Genomic DNA, 14926 nt, shown 5'->3' on the forward strand with positions numbered 1-14926 from the left:
GCATGCTGATTATGAATTTTGATTAGAATGTGCTGTCATAAAATATATCATTGAATAAAGTACACATCTGCCGAATTGTTTTTCAGCTGCAGAATTGCACATTTCCTGCATCTAAAAATCCTGTGTGGACAGTTAGGTATACACAACTATGAAAATAATCATTCCGATCTTTGAATTGATAAGTACCTTTTCAGGAAAATGAGCAAATCCCTACTTGTTTAGAAAATGCAATGAACAAATTTTATTTAAAAAGAAAACAAAACCTTTTTTTTATCCACATTAAAACAACAAAGAAATTTTTAGAAATACCTGTAGATGTTGATGCTGTAGTCATGTTTGCTGCTTTGTCTGCAAGACTCAAAGAGATATTATGTATAGAAAGAATTGTTTGTACAATTATAAGAAGTCTTTTTCGTTAAAACATATTGACAAACAAATTGTAGAGTTTTAAAATGTTGATTCTTCAAATAAAACTTAAATGAAAGCACATTTCTCCTCTCCTTAAACATCAAATCATCTCGATAACACATCAATGACTTTTTCCTTTAAAAATATTCCCTTATCACTCCAAATTTACAAAATAAGTACCTTATGACTCCACAAAATCACTTGTTACTCCATTACATTAAGAATTGCATATACTCATCCTTCCAAAATGTATAAAAATTTTATGATCATAATTTCCACTAAAATATTATTAAAACTTTATGAAGTCACGTAAAATCACGTTCCTTTTTAAACTTTCAAATCACTTTATAAAAGTGATTTATAAACGATAATGTGAAGATTTCATTTTGGAGTGATTTGTAAAAGTAATTTAATGATTTCGTTGACCTGTGAATGAAGAGAAGGTTTCGTTGGCTCCTCCAAATCTTTATAACGTAGGATTTTCCAACGCTAGTTCCTTCACAGTGTTGGCTCCTTAGCAAAGGCTCAGGTAGATATCAACAAATTTGTAGCACCCTCAACGCAGGTCTTCACACGCGCCAGACGCTGGTTAGTCCGCAATAATTTCCCGGTCCAGATCAGCTCTGAATGGCTTGACGTTGGGTCTAGTTGGATTCTGCTGGCTAACACTGGAATCTGGATTTGGACGCTCGAGATCTAGACCATATCATTGCTTATGAATAAAGGTGCTACTCACACACACACACACAAAATGCAGGCCGCTCGTAGACATTGTCATTTTTTCTGTCGAGATATTGCACCAGAAAATGTTGGTACTTCACATATTCCTTCACTTAATTGTTTCATTAATATATTCACATAGTCGATTGGAATGTTTCTAATCATGCAGGAGATGTTATGCTCTGCAAAAAAGTCCAACATCTCTTAAGTTTCTTTTATTCCTCCAATCGAATTGCCCTAGATCTGCAGCTCTCTCGGGATCCACATGACCTCCAACACTCACGGTATACTATCATGTTTCCAAGCATTATCTTGATGGATCCACCTCTTGTAGATCAGGTAAACTGGATTTGATCCTTCCAGCATGGTAGCAACTGAAGAAATTGTGCATTAAATTAAAAAATTGCCTTTTCCAAGTAATTTGCAAAATAAGGCTCCAAAGGACCCCGAAAATATCTCAAATGGTTACGAATTTGAGAAAATTACTCATGGATAATATAACTGACCTCATTTGGAAGAAAACCCATGTTTTATGTTTTTGAATTTCACTTCCAATGGGTCATAAAACACGTTTTAAAATGACTAGTCAAAACTATTATGTATTTGGCCTCTGCTCAGGTAACCAAATCAATTGCTTCCAGAACGAATGCTAGATCTAAAGATTTGGAATGTTTGTTGTCAGTCAATGCAGAAACGTGAACTGGAAATGTTATCCACATGTCGTTTTATCATCACCATAGCGAGTTTTTAACAGAATATCCTCAATCAACTTATTGTTTTGTTCCAAGTAAAAGAAAACCTCAACCCAAATTTTCTCCAATCCTATGCAGTTTCAGAGTTTGTGAATGAGTTTCCTATAGACATAATTCCAATTTGAGAACCTGATTAGCCTGACGTTGCTTCTCTAATTGTGCTTCAATATCTTGAGTTTTAAGTTTCCACTGTGTAGACATCATTTTGATCTATTCTTTTAGCCTTGCAATCTCTTCATCTTTTGTACATAGGTGTTTTGAAAGGATTTTCAAAATTCCTGGTAGAAACTTCATTCAAAATTTTTTGAAGTTCACAATCCTTATGGGTACCGGCTTTAGTAACTGCAAAGATTATTTCTTGCTCTATTCTCATTATTTCTTCTTTCAACAGTCTCTGAGAGACCTCTCTTGAACTAAGATCATGTTGCAGCTCTTCAAGTTGTCGACCCAGTGTTATAACTCAACTTTCTTGCTCTTCTAGTAGCTTATTATTATTATCTAGCTCTTTCAGTAAAGAAAAACACTGTGATCTCGCTAATTGAGCAGATACTACACTTGATTCTGCCAATGCTTAAGTTTAGCCTTGATCTTACATCTACCAACTCCTTCAAGTACTTCTTGGAAATTGAAGCCAAAGATTGCAGTTGAGAATCCATTTCCTCCAAGGTTTTTTTTTTTTTTTTAATGTTCTTATTGTTTAGTTTATGTACATAAGCAATTTATTTAAAATAAGAAAAAATATTTGTTGTTGTTTTTTTATTTATATATGTTCAATTTTATTTATTTGTTTTCATTTTTTTTAAATCAAAAGAAAATTAAATTCAATTTTAGTTATTTAAATTACTAACATTTTTTTTTTCTTTTTTTGATCTTTTAGGTCACACAAAGCGCAAGAAGAGAGCATACTCAGGATTTTCATTAATCGATCCTTTTTTTTTTTTTTTAAATTGATTCAGAAAATAAATGAGAAGAATCAATCCCACACTTGAAATTATGGCTCTTTAATCTTTGCTTGTGCTCCTTGTTCACAATCATTTGTTTCATTGCAATTTTCCTGCGAAGGGTTAATAAGTGGGTGGTTCTTACAGCACCACAAAATTGCAAATTTATCCTAAAAATCACAAAAATTTGTTTTTATTTGTTAGTCCTATTCTAAAAAAGAAATGAAACATTCTCTTAAGTATAAGAGAATTTCCAATGCATCCATTTGCATAACAAGACCATGAGCAAACTCATATCCAAGTTTGAAAAATAAACCCTAGTAAATGCCTAGACTTGATCATGAAGTTTTGATGTTAAAAATTGTAGTCAAATGACTAGTTGAGACCAAATTGAATGCGATCTTTAGTTTTTTGATCTCCTTCAACTGTCATGGCACAAAGCTCTTCAGATCTTGTTTTTGCAATTGGATTTTTATTGTGTTTATTTTTATTTTTATTTTTTAGTTAATGGGGGTTTTTGATTTGTGGATGTTTTATTTTATTTCTATGTTTTCTATATGCAAATGCAAATAAACTTAAATGAAAATGCCTAAATGCAGCTAACCCTAAATGAAAGTGACCCTAAATGAAAATGATTCCTAAACAATCCTCCTAACTTAGTTAAATCTAAGTTTGCTTCCTCGGTAACGACGCCAAAATGTAGGGCGATTTAATTGTATGCTAAATCCCTGTCATTTAATTTGTCAACTTGGGGGTTTCGTAAAATTAGAAGCAAACCAAAATATATAGAACCTCAGATGAAACTGTTGTAGAAAGTTTGTTTAGAATGGGAATGCATATTACAACTATAACTAAATAAAATTGCAAAAGAAATCACATGCAAGAAAACTGAATTAGATTCTAAGGGTGAAATGAATGAATGCCATGGCCTTTCTAAAAACTTATAAACTAATCTATGAACAACTATAAAAATAAAACTATGATAATCTAGAAAGTAGTAAATAACAACTAATGAGAAAGTAGTAAATAACAACTAGTGATTTAGTTGTCAAGAAAGAAAACTAGGATAAATAGTAAGTAAGCAGTTTAATGACAATCAAATAAAATCTAGGAAATGGAATTATACTTGCGGAAAGTAAATCATACTTGCAGAAAGGAAATAACAAAAATCAAGCTATGTTACAATTGTATGCAGATTGAGGTTGATGGGGATCCTTCCATTCCTCAACGAGCACACATGAACAAATATCACTCCTTAAGAATCAAACAACACTCATAACTCATAATTTTGGAGAAAATGATATTATTCATGCTGAATGAACAATCATAAATCTGATGCTAATGAATAAATGATAACTGTTGGATTCCTTTGAAAGATGCACCTCTTATTATACATGAGTTAGGGTTATCTGCTTAATAAATGTAGATCTCTTAAATATCTAATAGATCCATACTTGTCTCATCTTATCCCTAAATGTTAGATACAAATCCTATGACTCATAAAGATCTCCATGTTCTTTCTCCTTGGAATATGGTCCAAATCTTGAGTTGAAATTCGAATTTGTGCTTGGGAGGACAAGTAAGACCCTTCTAGAACCTCAAAATAAGCCTAAACATGTCACAAAACTCATAACACATATAAAGGTATATGAAACTATGTTAATTATCTGGTTTTTAATCATTAATTCACTTATAATGCATAAAATAAATGTTATGAAACCAGCTCACAAAAAGATAGAAAAGATAGATCAACGCCTTAGAATTCAGCCTCTTCGAGGGGGCAACCTCCTTTACATTACATAAATGAGCAATTCTTGGATGATTCAAATGACAAAACCTCCTTTCTATATATAGGAGTCTAAGGAGTATAATATAACCTAGTCGACCTAACAATAATAATATAAAGCCACAAAAATAACAATAGAGGGATTCTATGGGGCACAGTAATAACAATATGGGGACAATAGGGGCACAACAATATTAATAAGGGATACAACTACAATAGTAATGGGGTAATCACTAGTATTATAGGGACCCAACATGCCCCTCTCCTTCAAAAAAGTGTTGTCCTCAATGCTTGAGTAGTTCTGGATGCTTCTGTATAAAATTCTCATCCTCCCATGTGGAATCTTCAGTGGATAATTTCTTCCACTTGATAAGATACTCCGAAATTGATCGATTTCGTAGCTGTCGAGTTCTTGTTTCTGTGACTGCTTTCGATTCCAATATAATTTTTCCTTCCTCGTCAAGTTCTGGAAATATTGTTTGAATTGGGAGCTTGTCGCCTATAACCTTCTTTAAACATGAAAAATGAAAAACTGGGTCCAATCGAGAAGTTGCAGGAAGCTCCAATTTGTATGCCGTAGTACCAATCTTTTGCAACACCTTGTATAGACCATAATACTTTGGTGATAATTTATTATCCTTTTTAGCTTGCTTGAGGGACATTTTCTTATATGGTTGTAGCCGTAGGAATACCCAATCACCTACATCAAAACTTCATTCGCTGCGATGTTGATCTGCCTGTTGTTTCATTCTATTATGTGCCGACATGAGGTTATCCTTTAAGAGTTGGAGGACTTGTTGTTGATGTTCGATGTGATGTTCCATTGCTTGAACCTTAGAATTTTCTCTTAAATATGATGTGATGGATGGTCGTTGATATCCATAAAGTGCCATAAATGGGGTCATTTTTGTTGCTGTATGGAAGGAAGTTTTATACCACCATTCAGCCAGAGGCAACCATTTGACCCATTGTGTCTGTTTATAAGATACAAAGCAACGAAGATATCCTTCCAAACATTTGTTTACTATCTCAGTTTTCCCATCAGATTGAGGATGATAAGATGAGCTATGAGCTAACTGAGTACCAAGGCAAGAAAATAATTCTGTCCAAAAATTTCCAGTGAAAATAGGATCTCTTTCGCTTACAATAATCTTTCGGTTTCCATGTAGCTTTTGAATTGTTTCCATAAATGCAGTAGAAACTGTACTGGCTTTAAATGGATGTGATAATGCACAAAAGTGTGCATACTTGGTAAGTCTATCAACTACCACCATGATGACACTCTTTCCCTCATACTTGGGTAAACCTGTGATAAAATCCATTGAAACCTCCTACCAACATTAGCTTGGAATGGATAAAGGTTGTAATAGACCCGGTCTCTTAATTGTTTCAACTTTATTTTGTTGGCAAACCAAACATTATGCCACAAACTTTTGAATATCTGATTTAAGGCCATCCCAAAAAAATTCCTTCTTAACCATGTGGTAAGTTTTTAAAAATCCTGAGTGCCCTCCTAAGGGAGAAGTGTGCAATTCCATAAGAATCTTTTGTTTTAGTTGGGAATTCTTACAGAGGCATAAGCGATCTTTGTACCATAATGAATCATTTTTCCAGCTAAATGTATCAGACGTATTGGAATCTTGTTGTAACTTTCGAATAAGTACCCACACTTCTTCGTCATTCTTCCATTCCTCCATTGCTTCGTTTATCCAATCTGGTTGGATAATAGAAATGGCGCACAAAAATGATTCCACATCCTCATCCTTTCTTGAGAGTGCATCTGCCACCACATTTTGCTTCCCTTTTTTGTAGATGATTTCAAAGTCATAACCCAACATCTTTGTGACCCACTTTTGTTGCTCTTCAGAGGATAATCTTTGTTCTAAAAAGTATTTAAGGCTATCGTGATCTGTTTTTACCTTGAATTGTCTTCCCATTAGGTAGGGTCTCCATTGCTTAAGTGCATGGAGTATTGCCAACATTTCCTTCTCATAAATAGCTTTGTGTAAAAACTTTCCCTTGATTGAACAACTTTCAAAAGAAATGGGTCTTTCATCTTGCATTAAAACATCACCAATTCCATTCTTGAAGCATCACATTCCACAATAAAGGTTTTTGTGAAGTCCGGTGTAGCTAAGACCGGTGCTTGGCACATTGCCTCTTTAAGATGTTCGAAGGCCTTTTTTGCTTCTAGAGTCCATGAAAATGCATCTTTCTTCAATAATGTTGTTAGAGGTGCTACTATTCTACCATAATTCTTAACAAACTTGCGATAATACCCTATCAACCCGAGAAATCCTCGCAGATGCTTTATGGATGTGGGGGTTTTCCATTCCTTAATGGCTTTAATTTTGCTAGGGTCTATATTAACTCCTTCATGAGATACAATATGACCCAGATATTCCACCTCTTGTACTCCAAAGAAACATTTGGATCTTTTTGCATATAATTGTTTCTCCTCCAATAGTTGTAGCACCCTATCAACATGATCCTTCCAAGACTTGCTGTAGATTAGTATATCATCAAAAAATACTAACACAAATTTTCTAAGGAATGGTTTGAAAAATGAATTCATCAAACCTTGAAATGTTGAAGGTGCATTAGTAAGGCCAAAAGGCATGACCAAAAATTCATAATGACCCTCATGAGTTCTAAATGTTGTTTTCGGAATGTCTTTAGTCTTCATTCTGATTTGATGATATCCTGAATGAAGATCCAACTTGGTGAAGTAAATTGATCCATGCAATTCATCAAGTAATTCATCAATGACAGGAATGGGAAACTTATCTTTAATAGTGAGCTTGTTGAGCTCCCTATAATCCAGACACATGCGCCATGATCCATCCTTCTTGTGCACCAATACTACTGGAGGAGAGAAAGAACTTTGACTCGGTTGAATTATACCAGCCTCTAGCATTTCTGCAACCATACGTTCAATTTCACTCTTTTGGGCATAGGGATATCTGTACGGCCTGATGTTTGGAGGAACACTTTCTGGAATCAGATGAATAGCATGATCATGATCACGAATAGGTGGGAGACCTTTAGGAGTCTCAAATACCTTGGAATGATTGTCCAAGACTTTTTGGAGATCTGGAGAAATAGATGGTTCCAATGTGGAAACATCTAGCAAACATAATTGTGCAATTACACCTCTTTGTTCCTTTTTTAGAAGCTTTGTCATACCGTTAAAGCTAATTATCTTTCCTAGTTTCCCTGCAATAGCCCTTAATTCCACTTCCTTTCCTTCCACAGAAGATTTCAAGAAAAGTTCTTGAAAATTAAAAGCTATTGTACCCAAGGATTGTAGCCATTGGACTCCTAGTACAACATCAGCACCTCCCATTGTAATGGAAATCATTGGGCTAGTCAATACACATTCTCCCATGGATAGCTTGATATTATGGCACTTTCCAGAGCAATTTATTGTTCCTCCATTTGCAACCATCACTTGAAACTCTGGTGCTGGATATAAGAAGCAATTCAATTCTTTTGCTACCTTACAATGAATAAAATTGTGGGTACTTCCTGAATCAATCAACACTATTACCTTTTTCTTCTTGATTTGTGCTTCTATCTTGATGGTTTAAGGAGTGGTAATTCCTGCCAATGCATTACAAGATATGGTCAGATTCATTTCTTCTTTATCTAGGCTTTGTTCCTGGAGTATATCCTCTTCTTTTGACCTTTCTTGCTCCTTTTCTTCTTCCTCTTCACAATCTATGTAGAATAATTTCTTCTCAGCACACTTATGACCTTTAGTGTATTTGCTATCACAATTGTAACAAAGCCATTTTGCTATTTTTTCTTCCAATTGTTGTGGTGTCAACCTTATAGGTTGTGGAAGACTAGGGGAAACAACACTTCCATCTTTATAGTTTTGAGTGGTATGCTTCGTGGCTGCCATAATTTTGCTTTCCATTTTTCTTGCTAACTTGAATGCCTTCTCTAATGAATCAGGTTCCCAAAGGCAAACATCATGTTGGATATTATCCTTTAAAGTCCCTATGAACACATCAATCCTATGCTCCTTTGGAATATTTTTTACCCTTATGTTCAATTTTTGGAACTCCTCAATGTGCTCCATTATTGAACCCTTTTGTTTGAGACTTATTAATTGGCTAAAAAAAGTGTTGCTTTTTGTATCCTCATAATGTGCTGTCAATTCTTCTGTAAAAATTTCCCAAGTGATAATTTGTTTACGAGAGCAAAGCCATTGATACCATACAAACTGATTTGGTTCCAAATATAAAGTTGCAATACATACCTTTTGTGTGTTTTGCACATTATTGAGATCGAAAAATTGCTCCATCTGTAATATCCATGTTGCAGGATCCTTGCCATCAAACTTCCTCATATCGATTTTTGGAATATGGTGGGTCTTCGATCCCACATTAAAATCTATGAAATCATGATTAACATTTCTTTTGTTCGCATCATGAGTTTCTTTTACTACCTTTTCACCATTAGTAAGTATTTATTGTAGAAAATTAGTCAAATCTGTCTTCAAATCTGCCATGTTTGTCTTCAAATCTGCCATGTCTCTCTTCAAATCTGTCTTCATATCTATCTTCAAATCATCCATCTTAGCTTCCATGCCCTTTATCTTAGATTCCACGCCATTTATCTTAGCTTCTGTTAGCTTTTGTGAGAGTGACATTTGTTGCACTTGGTCTTGTAATTTTGATAAATCATGTAGCATTTCTTCCTCTTCTTCATGAGTCATGCTAGAGCTTTCAGGTTACTTACTAGGTGTTTGCATTTTATTTCCTTGGGGCATCAATTACCGATAATAATGCTTTACTATGCCCTTTGAATTCATTCAAAATAAATTTTCAAAACAAGCTTAAGCAAAAATTTAAAAAAATCTACACACCTTTTTTCACTTTGTAGGAGCTCGATATTTCCTCTGATGTATCTCTGTACCTTCTGATCATCTAGTTCTGAAATTGTGATTTGCAGTAGCCCTCTATGTCCTCTTTCCAATGCCACCAGTCTGACCCAAATTGGATTCTCCAAGGAAGAGTTATGTGAAATCTCCCACAATGACTTGATTATAGACTAGTTCAGTAGAGCGAACTTGTATGACATGCCACGAGTCATTGTTTCTACCTTTGGATCTAAAAAATATATACAAGAAACTATAGTTCATCCTCTTTCTGTACCTTCTTATGAAATTTCAATCCAACTCATAGATAAAGTTATGACGATTTTCCCCAGGTCACCTGTTTAGAATGTAATTCAGGAGTTTGCAAAAATACCAACTTCCTCAGATCATATCTCCACAAATATAGCGCGAAAAGCTCTGAAATTTGGATCCAAGGTTTAGAGAGATGTCTTCTCAAAAGGGTTTTTTTTTAAGCTTCTGAAACGTCGCAGAAACAAAGTTATAGCGAAAATGCCACAATGACCTATTTGGAGCAGCGAAACCCTAGAATCCAAAGCTCTGATACGAAATGTTATGAAACCAGCTCACAAAAAGATAGAAAAGATAGATCAAAGCCTTGGAATTCAGCCTCTTCGAGGGGGTAACCTCCTTTACATTACATAAATGAACAATTCTTGGATGATTCAAATGACAAAACCTCCTTTCTCTATATAGGAGTCTAAGGAGTACAATATAACCCAGCGGACCTAACAATAATAATATAAAGCCACAAAAATAACAATAGAGGGATTCTATTGGGCACAGTAATGACAATATGGGGACAATAGGGGCACAAAAATATTAATAAGGGATACAACTACAATAGTAATGGGGTAATCACTAGTATTATAGGGACCCAACAATAAATAACTTTGGAAAATAAGGATTCTAACCCATATGATCATGAAGATGATTACTTGATATATGGTTTTAGGCTAGATAGTTATCAAATGAGGGCTAAATGGTTATGAAATGATGGAAATATGGATGAATATGGAAGACAATTTTGAGACTCAATAGGCGCCCCATAGGAATAATATTTTGTTGATTCGCCATTTGCAACTAGAACGAGGACTGCTGGAGTGTTGGTTTTCCCATTCTTTCCCAGGTTTGTTTCGGAAAACCATTTACATCAAATCCCAAATCAAGGATCACCTGGTACATTTCAAATTCTCCAATCTGGGCAGTCAATCTTATCTCGCGATCAATCCTTTTCTTGCCCTTGTCTACTTTGTGTACTGTGTGTTGTTTAGGTAGAAAATTACCCTTGCCAGTGCAGTTATCTATCAGATTTTGTAGTCCCTCTGCTACTTTTTGGTCCCTTAGGAGCTTCATGCAAGTCTATAAGAAAGATGTTAATGATGAAGGATCTACTTCTTGTGTAGCACTGACTTCTTCAGTCTTCTCCTTTTTTTTTTTTGAGCCTTTTATGTCGAAGCTCCTGTGTCCACAAAGCTCCTCTTCACCTCCATAAAAGTTTCCTTCGATTTATTCAAATCAAATTCAGCCTCCTTGTTAGCAGCCTTGTGTACCCATAGATTATATTCTCATTGTTTCCCTTTATCCTCCTTGGTAGTTATACTGCTTCCGTAACAATATTAACACTGGGTCCATCTTCGCGTGGTTTTGATCTCATCATCTTGATGTTCTGAGTAGGCCGTTGGGTCCGGGTCTTATTTTCTTGCATCTTTGCAATGAGTATGGGACAATATTCTATGACATGATCAAACTATCAAAATACCAACATAAGGGGTGCGATGGATTCTGACAATCCTGTGGAAAGTGGCATAGTTCTCCACAATTGTGACAAATGATTTGGCTGCGACCTCTTCCAACTCTTCCCCCTCATCCTCTTCCTGTCCTTGGAATCCTTCTCACATTGCATTTGCGCCTTGATCCTGTTGAGGAAGTGCCTCTATCTTTACTCTATATGTTGGTGTCCTATCCATCATTAATTCGTAACTTCAGAAATTGTGCTCATCGTGACCTACAAACTTACAAAAGTTGAAAAATAGTTGCCAGGGAGTTTGCACAAACTTCTGCAGCAAATGAAAATTTTCGACATATGTTTTCTTGTGATCTGACAGATAGTGCACCATGACACTACACCAGTGCTCATCCCAACATTACTTTCTGGCTTCAGGGGGACATGACCTCCCCCAACCAAATAATTCTGATACATCGGGCAATGATCCTTGTCATGACCATGACCTTTACATTTTAAACACCATACTTCTGCGTGGGTCTCACTCTAGACTTCTTTTCCCTTTTTGAGACTCTGCAATTCCATATGTAGGCTAGCCAACTATGACTGAATCTGTTGCACTCCCAGATTCATATCTTGAATAGGTGAGGCCTCCAACTTCATAGCAATCTCCAGGGCCTCAACCTGCATTCCAATCTTCTACTACGACAAAGGTAACCTCAAGTGAGGTAACAACAAAGAAATATAACAATCCTTGTGTTGTTCATTCGTGACCTTCAGATTAGCCTGCTGTAGCAGACATTTCAACCTTTGATCAAAATCCCATGCAGACTCATTTACCTGCTGCTTAATTTCTTTAACCTTAGTTACAAACTGAGCTTGAGACTTATGCTTATTGAATTCATTATTTAGTGCATCCTTTGTATCTTTCAAGGTCGTAGTTAGATGAGCCATATTATACTTAATATACCATCTTAGCGCCCTATCCTGCAATGATGTGACCAACTACACTTTTTTCAGGTCATCATCCGTTATTCGCTGTGACTTCCACACAACATCTACTATGAACCAGAATTGTTCAAGGTCTTCTGTCCCCTGACCCTTGAATATGGGCATCTTCATAGTGTTCGCCACACTGAATTATGGAGGTGGAGGTGTAGGTGTAGGTGTGTGAGGTGGAGATGATGGTGGAGGTGGAGTGGATGGATGCGGTATTCCCGTGACACCCTAATTTATTGGCTGAAACACACCTTGAGGCGTCTTCAGACCACTACTTTCTTCGTCACTATTAGACACTCCCAACAAAGGACTGTATTCAACACCTGAATCTAGATCTCTTCTGAATGGCTTTCCACTTTGCATAGTTCCCGTCGAGTCTCGTCTAAACATCAATTCAATGGCATAACCCGTTTCTCACATAATATAATTTTAATCCAAGTTTTTAGGGACTTTAGATACTTACCTCTTGGTCCTTTGAAAAACAAGCGTTCAGCTTCGCTATATCTAACAGATGTGTTAAGCACAAACTCAGTAATGAATCCACCCAAAATGATATCGATCCAATAATCGACAACCCTCATGATCTTGTTTTCTGAACCTTCCAAGTGCCTCACTAACTCTTGTTGGGTTGTGTTATATTCTTTCCATGAGTAGCCCACATAGTTACCCAAGGGTTAGAGGGGGGGAGGTCACAGGGGGTTTGAGGGGTACCTGTAACCCCACTTTATGGGGTCCGGGGCAGCACTGAGAAAAATTTTGGTTTTGGACCCTATGTTAGGTTGGGCGGACCCACCTATGGTTGTGTGCATGATTTTCGCACATGTTTTTTGGACGTGATGGTTTTTGGTCCATGGTTTTGCACGCGATGGGTTTTGGTCCATGGTATTGGATGCTTCGGCATGTATAAATATGTATTGTAACATTGAAAGGAATACAATGAAAAATCAAGCTGGTAGTCCCGGTTTTGGGATCTAGGGGAAAATCTCTGTGTATATATGTTTTATGTGTTATGCTCTCGCATTCTTTATTTTATGTGTTTTAGAATTCATATGCAGGTAATTTCTGTATGGGGTTAAAACCTACATATGGTATCGAAGCTGTTTTGGCTTTAAGGGGACGCCTTTTTTGCTGAGGGGTTTCGCTCGGGCCTATGGTAGACCCTGTTCAGTGGGATATCTGCGAGATTGATTATGTTGGTGAAAGAATATGGCGAGCAGTGGAAAGATAGAGATCGAGAAATTTAATGGTCAAAGTTTTGAGTTGTGGAAACTCAAGATGGAGGATCTGTTGGTGGATAAAGATCAGTGGATCATGGTAGATCGGGGTACTAAACAAACATGAGTGTCCGATGAAGTATGGAAGAAGTTGGATCAGAAGGCAAAGAGCACAATATGATTATGTGTCTCAGATTCAGTATTGCTGAATGTATTAGGGGAAGTTACAGTGAAGGCTTTGTGGGACAAGTTAGGGACTTTGTACCAATCTAAGTCTCTGGTGAATAAACTGTTCCTACAAAAAAAGCTGTATAACCTGAGGATGAAAGATGGAGACTCAGTGACAGAACATCTAAATGCATTTAATACTATGGTAAGTCAGTTATTATCTGTTGATATTAAAATTTCAGATGAAGATAAGTGCATCAGTTCATTGTGTTCTCTACCAGATTTGTGGGATAGTCTGGTTATTGCAATAGATAGTAATGTAACTACCTTGAAGTTTGATGAAATAGTCTCATCCTTGTTGATGGAGGAGATGAGACGGAAAAATACGGAGAGCCAGAATGGTGATGCCTTGTCTGTACAAGGACAGTCCTAGAATAGAAACAAAAATAAGTCATTGAATGGGAGATCTAAATCTAGAGGGAGATCTAAATCTCCAAGAAAACTTGTAAAGGTGGTGTGCTGGAAATGAGGAAAGGAAGGGCACTACAAAAGGGATTGTAAATCTAAAGCTCCTGATAAAGGAAAGGGATCTTATGATGCTCCTTCTACAGAGGTTAAAACCACCTCAGATGAAGCTGGGGATGTGTACTTGGATTCTTCAAGTACACATGTAGATCATGAGGCATGGTTAATTGACTCAGGTGCATCTTTTCACTTCATTCCCCATAGAGAGTGGTTTTGCAAGTATGAGAAATATGATGGTGGTGATGTCATCTTGGGGGATGATAGGAAGGCTAGAATCGTTGGTCGCGGAAAAGTAAAGTTGAAATTGCAAGGTGGAAGAGTTAGAACATTTCCAGGTGTTCTGCATATTCCTGCATTGGCTAGAAATATGATTTCTGTAAGCAAGCTGGATGATGGAGGTGTAAAAACAGTGTTTGAGAAGGATACCTGCAAGGTGGTTCGGGGAGCACTGGTATTGATGTAGGGAGTTCAGATTGGAACTCTGTACAAGCTGTAAAGTAGCACTGTTATTGATGGATGCAACAGTTCTGTGGTTCCTAAAAGTGGAGTAGAAGATCTAGTGGTCTTTGGAGAGAAGACCATGATGTGGAATCAAAGGCTTGGACATATTGGACAGAAGGGCCTTCGAATACTTCATGGTAAAGGTATCAATAATAGCTCTCTGGATTTTGATTTCTGTGAAAATTGTGTATATGGGAAGTAGAATCGGGTGAGTTTCCCATCTGGTAGTAAGAGGGCGAAACAGATTTTAGAGCTTGTGCATAGTGATGTGTTTGGACCT

General features: G+C 36.4%; 1 pseudogene; it reads right to left on the reverse strand.

Moving 5' to 3' along the window:
* Positions 1-1928: 1928 nt before the first annotated feature.
* Positions 1929-14926, reverse strand: part of LOC149210328 (nuclear envelope-associated protein 2 pseudogene) — a 48639-nt pseudogene continuing 35641 nt past the window's right edge.

Source organism: Pinus tabuliformis, chromosome 1_2 (assembly GCF_031772625.1).
Source record: "Pinus tabuliformis cultivar Carrire ecotype Pingquan chromosome 1_2, CPIR1, whole genome shotgun sequence".
Taxonomy (NCBI): Eukaryota; Viridiplantae; Streptophyta; class Pinopsida; order Pinales; family Pinaceae; genus Pinus; species Pinus tabuliformis.